We start from the raw sequence: 13,337 nt of genomic DNA on the forward strand, positions 1-13,337 counted from the left end.
CGTAATGGAACCTCGGGCTCCTTTTCCTTTTTCATTATAGAGATCACCTGGAATCCTCACACTTGAAGCACGAACCCAGACGCCCTTGTATTACATTCCTAGTTGGTCTCAAAGCCTGGACTACAGTAAGACAAAAACACTGTAGGACAGGAATTAGAAACAGGACTTTCAAGTCAGCATATGTTAAAGAATTCAAGATATCAAAGTGAAAAGGGCAGCAATGGTGTTTATCTTTTCTGGAGACAATGAGCAACAAAGATCCAAGACAGCAGAAGAGCAGACCCTGGATGCTACACTCACCAGTCACAGGTCTTCCTATAGCTCTGCAGGCCAGACTTCCCCACTCGCCACCACCCACCACTGCTGACATCAGCTCTGGCAGAAAAGCGAGGGGACCCCATTCAACTCAAAGACTTCAGCAATACATGAAGAGTGTGGTTAAGAACACATCCTGAAGCTGCCTGAAAAAGCTCAGAATACAGCCAGATGCAAAGAATGAATGGCATTTGCAAGTCAAAGGCACACTACTTCCTGGCTGAGCCACTATCCAAGGTCAAGCAATGTGACCTTTTGAAAATGTAAATCTGTCACGGGCCACACCCTCTGCCAAGAACATTTCACTGACATCCATTTCTCACAAGCTAAAAATACAACATTCTAAAGTAGCCTGCAGGTGTTGCCTGGTCTACTTTCTACCGATCTCTCCATTCCTATCTTGCACTCACTTTCCCTCTGATATTTCCCCTAAAATAGCCTTCTTACCCTCCCTAGCACTCACAATGTTCCATGTCACCTCAGGGCCTTTGCACATACTACTCCTTCTTCTTGGAACACTTTGCTCATTTCATCCTTCACCTAGTTGGTTCCAGACAAGCCATCTGTGATTTCCCTGATTGTGTGTGTGTGTGTGTGTGTGTGTGTGTGTCTGTGAGTGTGAAGTCATGATTGTTTGATTAACGTTTATCAGTTCCTTAATTACACAGGCTATAATCTTGTCTGGGCTTGCTGACTTGATATCCACAGTCCCAGGCACACTTGGTGGGTCTTAGTAAGGGTTTCCCAAATATCCGTGGTATAAAGGAGATTCAAGGAGCACCTCATTCCTGTGACTCCATGGTTAGCATAAGGCTATGCTTCCAGGTCACTATGCATAAGGAAAAAGCTGCTTTTTAATAACAGCATATTACATCTCTGCAAGAGGCAAACAACAATTGAGGAGGATGGACTACTCCAGTCAAGTAGTCCACTTCAAATGATCCTAGTTACCCAGGCGGAAGGTGCAGCCCAAAGCCTTGCAGTAGGCATGCGAAGGAAGTAAATACTTAGCTGCTTAAATCTCATGTTTATCAAACAATATTCTGTCTATAACTGCATGTGGTAGTTGTTTCTTTTAAGGCGACATGTGTGAGGAATGCTTTACCCTAACATGAGAAAACACTAAGCTCCTGCAGTGAAGGCCAACAAAGCCAAAGAAGATAACAGTGGAATTCCAGAAGGCCCTTTGCTGCTAATAATTTACATCCTAGACCAGTGCTTGTTGTCCTCTTTTATACAATTTCACATCATTATCTGTGCTCCCTACCTGTGCCTTTGGGACTTGGGAGGAGTTGATGAGGTGGTGCTTGTGGAAAGCCTGGGGCCAGGGGCACTCTATTATTAGAAGAGTTAAGTAAAATGTAGCTGCTGGGAACCCTGGGGTGGCTTCCCTCTGAGCAAGGCGGACACCAGCAGAAAACAGTACAGTGAAACATGAAGGACAAAACTGCCACTTGGTGACTTCACGAGAACAAAAATCATCCTTGCTTTCTGCACTTTTTTTTTTAAGATTTATTTATTTGAAAGGCAGAGTGAGAGAGAGCGAGAAAATCTTCCATCTGCTGGTTCACTCCCCAAATGGCCACAACAGCTGGGGCTGGGCCAGGCTGAAGCCACGAGCCAGGAACTGCAGTGGAGCCCTGAAGGGACACTCAAATGGGATGGCTGCATTGCAAATGGCACCTTAACCCACCGCTCCACAATGCCAGCCCCTTCTTTCTGACCTTCTAACTGACCTCTCCAGTCTACTAGCCACTAGGCACACAGGGCCATTTTATATAAACTAGCCAACAATTTTATTAATTCATAAAACTGAATTTTAAATAGCCTCGTGTGACCAATGGCTTCCACATTAGATAGAGCAGCTGGAGACCATTTCCATCACTACTACTGGACTACTGGACAAAGGCACTGGGAATCTAGAAGAGTCTTTTCCTTTGGACTGTTTCGCATGTGAATCCCGTTATTTGACAATTTTAAACCCTCACCCAGAATCGGGATTTGGAACTTTATCAACCAGAAGAGAAATTACTCACAGAGCGGAAGAGAAATTACTCTTAAATGAAAAATGGCTTCCTTTCAAATTTGTTTCGCGTTTTACGTGCTGTCTCTGCCCAGTTAGCACTACTGATACGTGCAGTGCAGAATGGGTTAAATGGTTCTCAGTTGTTTCTGCCTCACATTTCTCAGTGCCCTATCTATGTAAGTGCTGATTTCTGGGCAAATAGGGAACCATCTGGGTGACCATGCAAACAAAGATTCATGACTAAAATGTGCTGGATCTGGCTGTCCGCAAGATAAGAGACAGGTCACTGATGTATTCTCATAGGGAACAAATCCCTGCTTACATGAAATGCTGCTTCATCTCATTTATCTCTTTAGAGTATTTTCATCTTGTTGGATTAGAGGGTGGGGTAGGGAACAGAAAGGAGCCCAGTGCATTCTAACTCTGTGTGGGTGTCTCCCTGGCTTGGTTACCAAAGAAACCATTATGTTTCATACTATTCAAATAATGGCTCTACTCACGCTCTAAACACTTTCTTCTTTTCTAACCTGACTGCACTGCAGATTTAGAGCCACCATCTGTTGGCCAGCCAAAGAGAAGGGTTTCGAGAAATGTCATGGCCCTGCCCACACTGTTTTAAGTCTTGGTCTCAAGACTGCAACCTAAGAAGTCTGCTTCCGAAACATATATTTCCCAGTCAGGCCCAGGACGCTGTCTCCATGCACCACTGTACTGATAAACTGAGCAAGTTCATCTGCAGACTTTCTGTGAGGCTACCAAGCCTCCTGCCACCAGGGCTATGAGGCTCCTCTCGCTGTAACTGCGAGGGCCTTGCTGCTCCTGCTCCGAAGCATGGTAGGGGAGTGCGTGCCTTCACCCCAGGTGCTGGAGGAAGTCATGTCTCCCTCCCATGGATGCCCACTGCTCATCTCCAGAGCAACAAATGCAGCAGCTGGGACCACCTGTTACCATGGCTGCCAGACTGGGCTGTGCCCTCCACAGCCTCCGACTCCAAAGCAGAATCCGGGAGGCCAGGATGTGCATGCTCCTACGAGAGATTTTCTGGAAAAGGATATCGTTTTCATGCCCTCCCCCGACCTATTCTTTAGACGCACAGAGGCAAATTGCCTATGAGTCAGGGGCAGGCAGGAACTAAGCAACGAGGCCTTCTTAGAAACCTGCAGGCCTCTGCACGGAAGGTCCCGAGCTACTCTCCCGAACAGTATGGTTACTGCTTCAGCGCTTTTACATGAAAAGTTGAAGAGCTTCCAAATGTCTTTTAGATGGGCATCTAAGTATAAATCTGGTGAAATTTTGCAATCTGTTCAACCACAAGTGTTACTGATTGTACCTTAAGAATAAGCTATTATTCTTAAGGCTGGTAGTGGCTTCCATTAGGATGAGCACAGACATCGCTTTTCTATAGCAATCCTTTAAGTCAGGGGCTGCTAAGATCTTTGGATCAAGCAATCTTCCCATGCAAAACACTTTTTGCACACCTCCAATTACATGTACCTTTATTTATAAGGTATATACATACAGTCATAATATATTGTGCCATTACAAACCATGCTCCCTAACTTGAAATGCTAAAAGCATGAAAAGTGAAAATGCAATATTTTAAAAAATTATCTTTAACTCTGCTTCATTTATTAAAGGTTAAAAAGTGACTTTTACTCTCACTAGGGAAATATATGACATTTTGTTCCCTCCCTAGTCTGCCATCTTGGAATTCCTAGTAGGAGAAATATGAACAAACTCGCTCCTTTATTTATTTTTTTAAGAGTTATTTTATTTATTTGAAACTCAGAGTTACACAGAGAGAGGAGAGTCAGAGAGAGAGGCAGAGAGAGAGAGACAGAGAGAGAGAGAGACAGAGGTCTTCCATCCGTTGGTTCACTCCCTAATTGGCCACAACGGCCAGAGCTGTGATGATCCAAAGCCAGGAGCCAGGAGCTTCTTCTGGGTCTCCCATGTGGGTACAGGGGCCCAAGGACTTGGGCCATCTTCTACTGCTTTCCCAGGCCATAGCAGAGAGCGGGATCAGAAGAGGAGCAACCAGGACTAGAACCAGTGCCCATTTGGAATGCCAGCGCTTTAGGCCAGGGCTTTAACCTGTTGTGCCACAGTGCTGGCCCCTCTTTTATTTATTTTTTAATGTAGTTTAGTTTAAACATCTTAGGCTTTATTCAGTTCATTTCAATACTTGGTTTTGAAAGCTGTGATGGTCATAGAAAGGATGGGGGAGAAAGAAAGAGAGAGAGAGGTCCCACAAAATGACATAGATCCAAATGGAAGAAATAAGGTTATTTTAAAACTTGATAGTACATACTGCACAAAATCCAATATCTAATAATATATATAAAAACAGGTATATATCTACAAGTTATATAAACTATATAGAGATATGTCATATTTATGTAGAGATATACATAGATATCTACATAAGCAAGTATTATATTAAGTATGCTCCATTAGTTCACATTTATATTTTAAGAATTATTTATCTAGGGGCCAGCACTGTGGCAAAGTAGGCTAAGCCTCTGTGGCACCAGCACCCCACAGGTTCATGTCCTGGCTGCTCCTCATCCGCTCCAGCTCTCTACTATGGCCTGGGAAAACAGTGGAAAATGGCTCAAGTGCTTGGGCCCCAGCACCCACAGGGGAGACCTGGAGGAAGCTTCTGGTTCCTGGCTTCAGCTTGTCCCAGCTCCAGCCGTTTCGGCCATTTGGGGAGTGAACCAGTGGATGGAAGACCTTTCTCTCTGACTCTCCCTCTCTCTCTCTAACTCTACCTCTCAAATAAATAAATAAATCTTTAAATAAATAAATAAATCTTTTTAAACAAGAATTGTTTATCTAGAGAACTGGCATTGTGATGTAGCAAGTAAAGCGGCCACCTCTAGCACCCACATCCCATACGGGCACCGGTTCATGTCCTGGCTGCTCCACTTCTGATCCAGCTCCATGCTGATGGCCTAGGAAAACAGCAGAAGATGGTCCAAGTGCTTGGGCCACGGCCATCCATGTGGGAGATCCAGATGAAGCTCCTGGCCCCCGGCTGCAGCCTGGCCCAACACTGACCGTTGCAGCCATTTAGGGAGTGAAGCAGTAGACAGAAAATCTTTCTCTTTCTCTCTCTGTCTCTCTCTCTCTCTCTCTCTCTCTCTCTCTCTGTAACTCTGCCTGTCAAATAAATCTTTTTAAAAACTGTTTATCTGAAATTAAAATTCAAGTGGCAGTCTTCAACTGTGTCTCAAACTTAATCAGTGGTAAGTAAATTTTCTTATTTTTCTTATTTTTTAAACCAAAAGTAAATATAAATGGGAATTTCAAGATTTTCTTCCTGCATGCTCAGCAATGGAGCACATGCCTAAGAACCTACCACCAGAGTCCCTGAACAAAGCAGCATCCTCCTGAACGAGCTGAGACAGTTAGATGGCAACAGGAACTCCATCTCCCCCACTTCACTTAAGTTCCTTAAGCTGCTGCCTCCTCAACCCCTCATTACAATAAGTAAAATCCTGGCTCACTGTTAAGACTGACTGATAGAGAACCTTGGTTTTTTTCTGGCCAAAAACTCCATTCAGGGAGAGAGGGGAAATTATAGGCACAGCAAAAAGAACTTGAGCCACACGTGTGGGCACATGTGTCAAGTTGCCCATCCACGTTACACCTGTATTTTACAGGAGAAACAGCGGGTACACTTTGCCCTTTCCTCTTCCCCCACTGGCAACCATTGAAAGATCACAGTCTGGGACCGCAGGGATCATGGCCTAAAGAGCTCAAGGTCTACCACGGCTAGAAGGTGTGTCACTGTGCATTTACACTAAATAATTCTGAACGGTAAGTTCAACGTAACCACACAAGTGACTAAGCATTCACGTTTTCCTGCCAACTTTGGCTACTACTGCCCAACATCAACAAAGCATGCTAGAAAACCTCTGAAAGACTCACTGGAAGCCGTGTTAATGGCAGCACAACAGCCGCAGTGCTTGGAGTAATGAAGTAGCCAGTATTAGTGAGGGGTTTATAGGGAACTGTAGGGCAAGAGGATCTACATGATTTCAACACAAGCAGGTTCCAAAGGGCCATGGCATTACGAGTATTACCCCCACTGCTGCTTCCTTCTCGTGAAGGTGGGAAGCAACGTGATACTACCCAGCAATGGAACATCTGACAATTTAGAACACTAATACATGGGATCCGGATAAGAATAAATCATAGTTGCACATGTACATGTCCAAACATGAAAGTACTGTGTCTCTAACCATTATCCTAAATCTTCATCAATAAAATGTCCTACCTGTTAATGGTTCGTGAATCCTAACTACATTCTTTACACAATTAGAGGCACTACACAAAAGAGCTGCCAGGGGCATCACACATTGTAACTGAGTACCAACTCTGTGTCCCTAGTAATGTGCTGAGGGCTATATAAACTTTCTGTCGTTAAGAGAGAATGTGTTAAGCCATGAGAAATAATCAATTGCTTTGTGTTAAGCCACTGAATCTCAGAATTAGCTTACTAAGCAGCAATATACAATACATAAGAGATAACCTACATTACATTAAAAAAAAAACCCTTCATCCATTTTTTGCAAACTGCTATGGAGCAGACAGACCTCAAACTTTTGTGTCCCCCTTTTACAAATGCAGAAATTGAGTCCCAGGAAGGAATGGGAGGGAGACTGGCAAGAGCAGGCCAACGGGTTTCACCCGAAGAGGTGTGAAGGCTGCAGAACCAAACGAAAGGCCTTGTTGAGCCAGTCTGGAGCCAGGGTCTTGCCTCACAGCCATCTTGACTCACTAGGACCTGGGGACAATTTGGTAGTGACCCAAGTGCTTAGTGCTGTGTAACCTCTCAAACACACTACGCTCAGACCAGGAGGAGAGAGTTGCAGATGTGATACCCCATCCTGGGTCATCTGAGGTCACTACGATATCCCTTGAATTATCAAGCAAATACCCATGTTTGATGTTTAATTCATGCCACACAGAGGAAAGAGAATGACAGGGACTATGGATGCACTGTAAATGCATCCATGCCAGCTAAGGCAGAGGGTTGGGGACAGATGACATGAACAGCAGGATCCTCATAAGTTTCTCCAGTCATTTCAGCCCCAAGATCTCAGCATCACTTGCTGCCAGCTCCCTCCACATAAAGGAAGCCAGATGGGGTTATTCACCCCTGATCGCTTGACATCTACCAAGACAATCCAGGAAAGTCATCACGAGTGCCTGGTGCTGGAAGACAGAGGACACTCTTCCGACCAGTTCACATCACACAAAAGGCTCCAGCGTGACCAGAGATGAGAATATAGCTTTGTCTCCTCCTTTCTTGCCAATTAGTCTGTGACATCTATTTCAAAGGTGTGTTTTAATCCCATCAAACACAGGCCAAGCAGAATGGAAGTCAAGTTATAACAATGTACAGTTGTATTAGAGAGAGAGAGAGAGAGAGAGAAAGGGAAAAGGGGGAGAGGGAGAGAGAGAAAATAGACTATAAAAGGAGTTCAGGCCAGCGCCGTGGCTCACTAGGCTAATCCTCCGCCTGCAGCGCCGGCACACCGGGTTCTAGTCCCGGTTGGGGCACCAGATTCTATCCCGGTTGCCCCTCTTCCAGGCCAGCTCTCTGCTGTGGCCCGGGAGTGCAGTGGAGGATGGCCCAGGTCCTTGGACCCTGCACTCACATGGGAGACCAGGAGGAAGCACCTGGCTCCTGGCTTCGAATCAGCGCAGCATGCCAGCCATAGCAGCCATTTGGGGGGTGAACCTACGGAAAAAGGAAGACCTTTCTCTCTGTCTCTCTCTCTCTCTCTCACTGTCTAACTCTGCCTGTCAAAAAAAATAAAATAAAAAGGGAGTTGAAGCTTCACTGTCATGGTTGGTCTTGATTAGTTTCATCTGTCTCCTTGCTCATTTCTCTGCAAATTAAAAAGTTTCTTGGAATAAGATCAGAGGACACAGCAGTGAGCAAAACAAACACAAATCCTCATACATCCAAGTTTTGAATTGTGGGGAGAGGTGAAAGAGACAGACAGTCAACCACAGGGCATGCTCGGTAATAACTTCCACAGAGAAGTATGCATCAGGAAGGCAGGAAAAAGGGCCCAAGGTGGGTGGCGGATGGCGGTGGTGGTCGTGGTGCACTTTTAAATGGAGTGCTCCAAGAAGGCCTAAGTGCAGATGGAGCATGCAGCATTTACCCAACTTATCTGATCAAGGACACCATTCATCACAAAGCAACACAAAGCACAGAAGTTAGCGAGTGCTGTTTTAAAGAGTAGCTTCAGCTCAGGAGGAGAAGCGTATAAACTGGGAATTGTATCTGGTTACTAATAATGAAAATATGAGTGTTCTAGACCCTCCTGAATTCAAAGCTTCCATTCTCACGCTTGCTCTAGGCCAAGATGGTTTCTTTGTCTCCAGGCATCATACCTGTGTGCCAAGCAGAACGTTCCCTATTACAGTCTTCTCATAGGCCCCATGTATTTTGCCTACATCTCACTCTAGGAAGAAAGCCTCGGGATGTATGGGATGTATCGTGGCCAGACTGTGACTTACACTAAAACTAAGCTCCTTGCTTCTTCTTTCCCCTCTCCTCCCCTTTCCTCTCCTCACCTCTCTTCTCCTTTCCTTTCCTTTCTTTAGGAAGAAGAATGCCAATTGATAATCTGCCCCAGGAAAGAAACAGAGTAGCCTGCAAGGGACATCCCAGTCTACGAAAGGGCAGCTTTCTATTCTTTTTTTTTTAAAGATTTATTTATTTATTTGAAAGGCAGAGTTACAGAGAGGCAGAGACAGAGAGACAGAGAGAAAGAGAGGTCTTCCGTCCACTGGTTCACTCCCCAGATGTCTGCAATAGCTGGAGCTGCACTGATCCGAAGCCAGGAGCCAGGAGGTTCTGCCAGCTCTCCCACGTGGGTGCAGGGCCCAAGGACGTGGGCCATCTTCTACTGCTTTCCCAGGCCATAGCAGAGAGCTGGATCGGAAGTGGAGCAGCCGAGACTCGAACCAGAGCTCATATGGGTTGCCGGCACTGCAGGCAGCGGCTTTATCCACTACGCCACAGCGCTGGCCCTGGCAGCTTTCTATTTTAACACTGTGCACAGTGCAGCCTCAGCTCCAGAACCCATGTTTCCTATGGGAGCCTACAATTAAAGCTTCGTGGCACAGAGACTCCCATGGTAGGATCAGCAGCTGCCATCATTTGGGGCCGTGCACCATCCTGCTCCTGTTCTGTCCATTTACCACCACCCAGAAGCCAAAATGTCATATCTTTCAAGTAAAGCTAGTCACATCACTTCCCCGCTGAAAACTGCTGACATGTCATCACACTTAGCGTATGTTCTAAACACCACGAGGTGGGCACTGCCTGTCTCCCTGGCTCTGCTTCTTCCCGGCTCCTCCCCTCATTCATACACTCCAGCCGCACTGGACTTTCTGTTACTTGAACACCACAAGGCCATTCCCACCTGAGCTCTTTTATCTGGCATGTTCTTCCCCAGGTGGCTGGATTCTTCTTACCATTCATATTTCCTCTAAAATAGCCACCTCCTCAGAAGGCCTTCCTAGAAATTGCACCTGACGAAGTCTCAGTGCTATTAGACACTCCCTAACACATCGCTCTGTTATCTTCATGCACTTCTAACTAGTTAAATTGCATATGCGCAGACATCTGTTCTCTTGGTCATTATCACCACTATTAAGATCTGGGAAGGTCGAACTGCTTCCTTTGTCTTCCCCGTCTGTCTCGCCAGCAGCACCGTGAATGGCGCAGGGCAGACCTTCAGCACTGTTGAATGGATGACAAGAAGGGCTCTCACTCTCTGAGTCACTTTTCTAGGAACACCCTCAGTTTGGTGGAAGCCTTCTTAAACAGGCTCCGAAAAACACTGCTCAATTCGGAGAAGCATATCATTAGCAGAGAACACTATGAATGAGGAATTGTGTTTTTGCCTACGGATACATGGATCCATTTTGAGAAATTTCTGGGCTGAGGTCCCCACATCAGTAATCACTGCCCCTATCATGCAATGTGATACTGTACGATCATCAGTCAAGGCCTGTACAGCCCAGCAACCCTCGGTCTCCATGACACCAATACAAGATGCACAAGTATATACTGCAGACACCTCAAAAACAAAACATTGACCACAGAACCATTCTTCTGGTCTTCATGATGACTTTTTTTTTTTTTACAGGAAGAGTTAGACAATGAGAGAGAGAGAGAGGCAGAGAGAAAGGTCTTCCTTTTTCCGTTGGTTCACCCCCTAAGTGGCTGTCGCTCCCCCTCTTCATGGAGGAACGACACTAAACCCTGCCTAGGCTTCATATCCGAGTCACAGCACCATTATGTCGCTCCCCCTCTTCATGGAGGAACGACACAGGACCCTGCACTGTTCTTTCGTCTGCTCGGCCCTCCCCGGGTTTGCTGCTGGTTCTTCCCGGGTTGGCTACTGTCCCTTCCACCTCCGTGGAAGGGCAGTTCCCCCTGGCCACATTCCCCACTTCCGCAGGGGAGCGGCACACCGCCGGCCGGCTCTCTCGGGGCTGCACAGGTGTTCCCTCAGATGTTCCCCTTAGATGTTCCTGGTGCATGCCGTCTCTCTCCTCCTTTATAGTCCTCTTCCACCAATCCCAACTCTGCTACCCACACACCGAGTACGCTGCTCTCCTCCAATCAGGAGCAAGTCCTACAGTTTATTGGCTGAACTGGAGGCAGCTGTGTAGAAGCTGTTTTCTTCTCTCCCAGCGCCATATTGTGGGAGAGCAGATGCATAGAATAAGTCTTAATTCCAGTAACTTAGTCTAGTCCGAGTTGCTCCCCACAGATCCCCCTTTCTTTTTATTTTTTGGCGTTGATACGCGCCTGTCTTCGGTGCCCCGCGGCACACACTCTGCTCTGCTTGCTAGAGTTGCCACAGGTTCTTACAAGTCCTATCAATCAGGCAAACTGAATCCGGGTCCTCTCTTCGCCATGTTGTGAGGAGGTTTTTAGGCGCTGATGCGTGCCTGTGTTCGGTGCCCTGCAGCGCATGCTCTACTCTGCTAGAACTGCCTGCAGGTGCTTACAAAACCTATCAGGCAAACCGAATCCAAGCCTTCTCATTGCCATATTGTGGGGAGACTTATTGGTGTTGATTCGTGCCTATCTTCGGTGACCTGCAGCTCATACTCTGGTCGAGCTGCCTGCTGGTGCTTACCGCCTTACTAATCAGGCAGACCGAATCCAAGCTCTCTCATTGCCATGTTGAGGGGAGGCTTTATTTTTCTCTATATCTCCGGGCATTCCTATTTCTCCTATTTTACTTCTATCTACCAGCATTCCTATTTCTCTCATTTTACTTCTAAACTTCTGTTTCTCTTATCCCTGCGGCTTCCCGGCGCCTGCCCCAAGGCTGCTTCTCGGCGCCTCGCCGCCCTGCGGAAGCTTCACGGCTCTGCGCGGCTTCCCAGCGCCTCGCCCCGCCGGTGGGCTCCCAGCTCTGCGCAGCTCGGCTTCGCGCGCACACTCCGCAGTCTCCACGCCCTTCGCGTCCGCACCACGGCCTCGCGCCAGCCCAGCGTTCCCTATCTATTCACGCCCCGTGCTCTTTCTGCACGCGGCGGCTTCCGCGAGTCACACAGCCCCAGCTCACGTCTCCGCCACTAGTATTCAATCTAAGTTCCCCGGGCTAACCTGGCGAATTCAACCTAGCTCACGCGTGTGCGCCTTTCGGTCTGGCTTCCCGTCCTTTGCTCCTCAGGCTAATCTGACGGATTCCAACCTAGCTCATACGTCTCCGCCTCTAGTTTTAGATTTTTGCCTTTTGCTCCCCGGGCTGACTTGACGAATCCCAAACTGGCTTACGTTTCCGCCTCGGCCTGCCCCCCGCGGCTTCAATTTCCCTAACATTTTTCTCTACCCGGTATGTTTCCCCAAGCTTTCCTCCAACAATACTCCTCCCTCATTTCTCCTGGCTTCTCCCCACAGTCCGTATCCGAGTCTGTTTGTTCTAGCTTTCACTTTCGCTTTCGACCTTAGAGATTTCTCCCAGCTTTCCCCCGTAGTCCGTATCCGAGTCTATGCCTATGCTTTCAATAGCTTCTTCCGGCACCTTTTTCGTCCGGCTTTTCCCTAGGCTGTTTGCTAGTCTCTCTCTCCGATATTTTCCACTTCTTCCCGTTTCTTCCCTCCTAAGTTTCCTATCCGAGTCACGGCACCATTATGTCGCTCCCCCTCTTCATGGAGGAACGACACTAAACCCTGCCTAGGCTTCATATCCGAGTCACGGCACCATTATGTCGCTCCCCCTCTTCATGGAGGAACGACACTAAACCCTGCCTAGGCTTCATATCCGAGTCACAGCACCATTATGTCGCTCCCCCTCTTCATGGAGGAACGACACAGGACCCTGCACTGTTCTTTCGTCTGCTCGGCCCTCCCCGGGTTTGCTGCTGGTTCTTCCCGGGTTGGCTACTGTCCCTTCCACCTCCATGGAAGGGCAGTTCCCCCTGGCCACATTCCCCACTTCCGCGGGGGAGCGGCACACCGCCGGCCGGCTCTCTCGGGGCTGCACAGGTGTTCCCTCAGATGTTCCCCTTAGATGTTCCTGGTGCATGCCGTCTCTCTCCTCCTTTATAGTCCTCCTCTGCCAATCCTAACTCGGCTGCCCACACGCCGAGTACGCCGCTCTCCTCCAATCAGGAGCAAGTCCTACAGTTTATTGGCTGAACTGGAGGCAGCTGTGTAGAAGCTGTTTTCTTCTCTCCCAGCGCCATATTGTGGGAGAGCAGATGCATAGAATAAGTCTTAATTCCAGTAACTTAGTCTAGTCCGAGTTGCTCCCCACAAGTGGCCACTATGGCCGGCACGTTGCGGCCGGCGCACTGTGCCAATCCAAAGCCAGGAGCCAGGTGCTTCTCCTGGTCTCCCATGGGGTGCAGGGCCCAAGCACTTGGGCCATCCTCCACTGCACTCCCTGGCCACAGCAGAGAGCTGGCCTGGAAGAGGGGCAACCGGGACAGAATC

The 13,337-nt window shown here is 47.7% G+C and overlaps 1 long non-coding RNA gene across 1 annotated transcript in view; it reads right to left on the minus strand.

Moving 5' to 3' along the window:
- Positions 1–4,254: 4,254 nt before the first annotated feature.
- The window catches only part of LOC127484919 (uncharacterized), a 48,413-nt gene continuing 39,330 nt past the window's right edge, over positions 4,255–13,337 (minus strand). Inside the window, exon 4 of the long non-coding RNA XR_016228109.1 lies at positions 4,255–4,539. This is a non-coding gene — a long non-coding RNA (uncharacterized LOC127484919). The remainder of the gene's footprint in view (positions 4,540–13,337) is intronic.

Source organism: Oryctolagus cuniculus, chromosome X (genome assembly GCF_051225735.1).
Source record: "Oryctolagus cuniculus isolate XC-2025 breed Fujian yellow rabbit chromosome X, ASM5122573v1, whole genome shotgun sequence".
In the NCBI taxonomy this organism is placed as follows: domain Eukaryota; kingdom Metazoa; phylum Chordata; class Mammalia; order Lagomorpha; family Leporidae; genus Oryctolagus; species Oryctolagus cuniculus.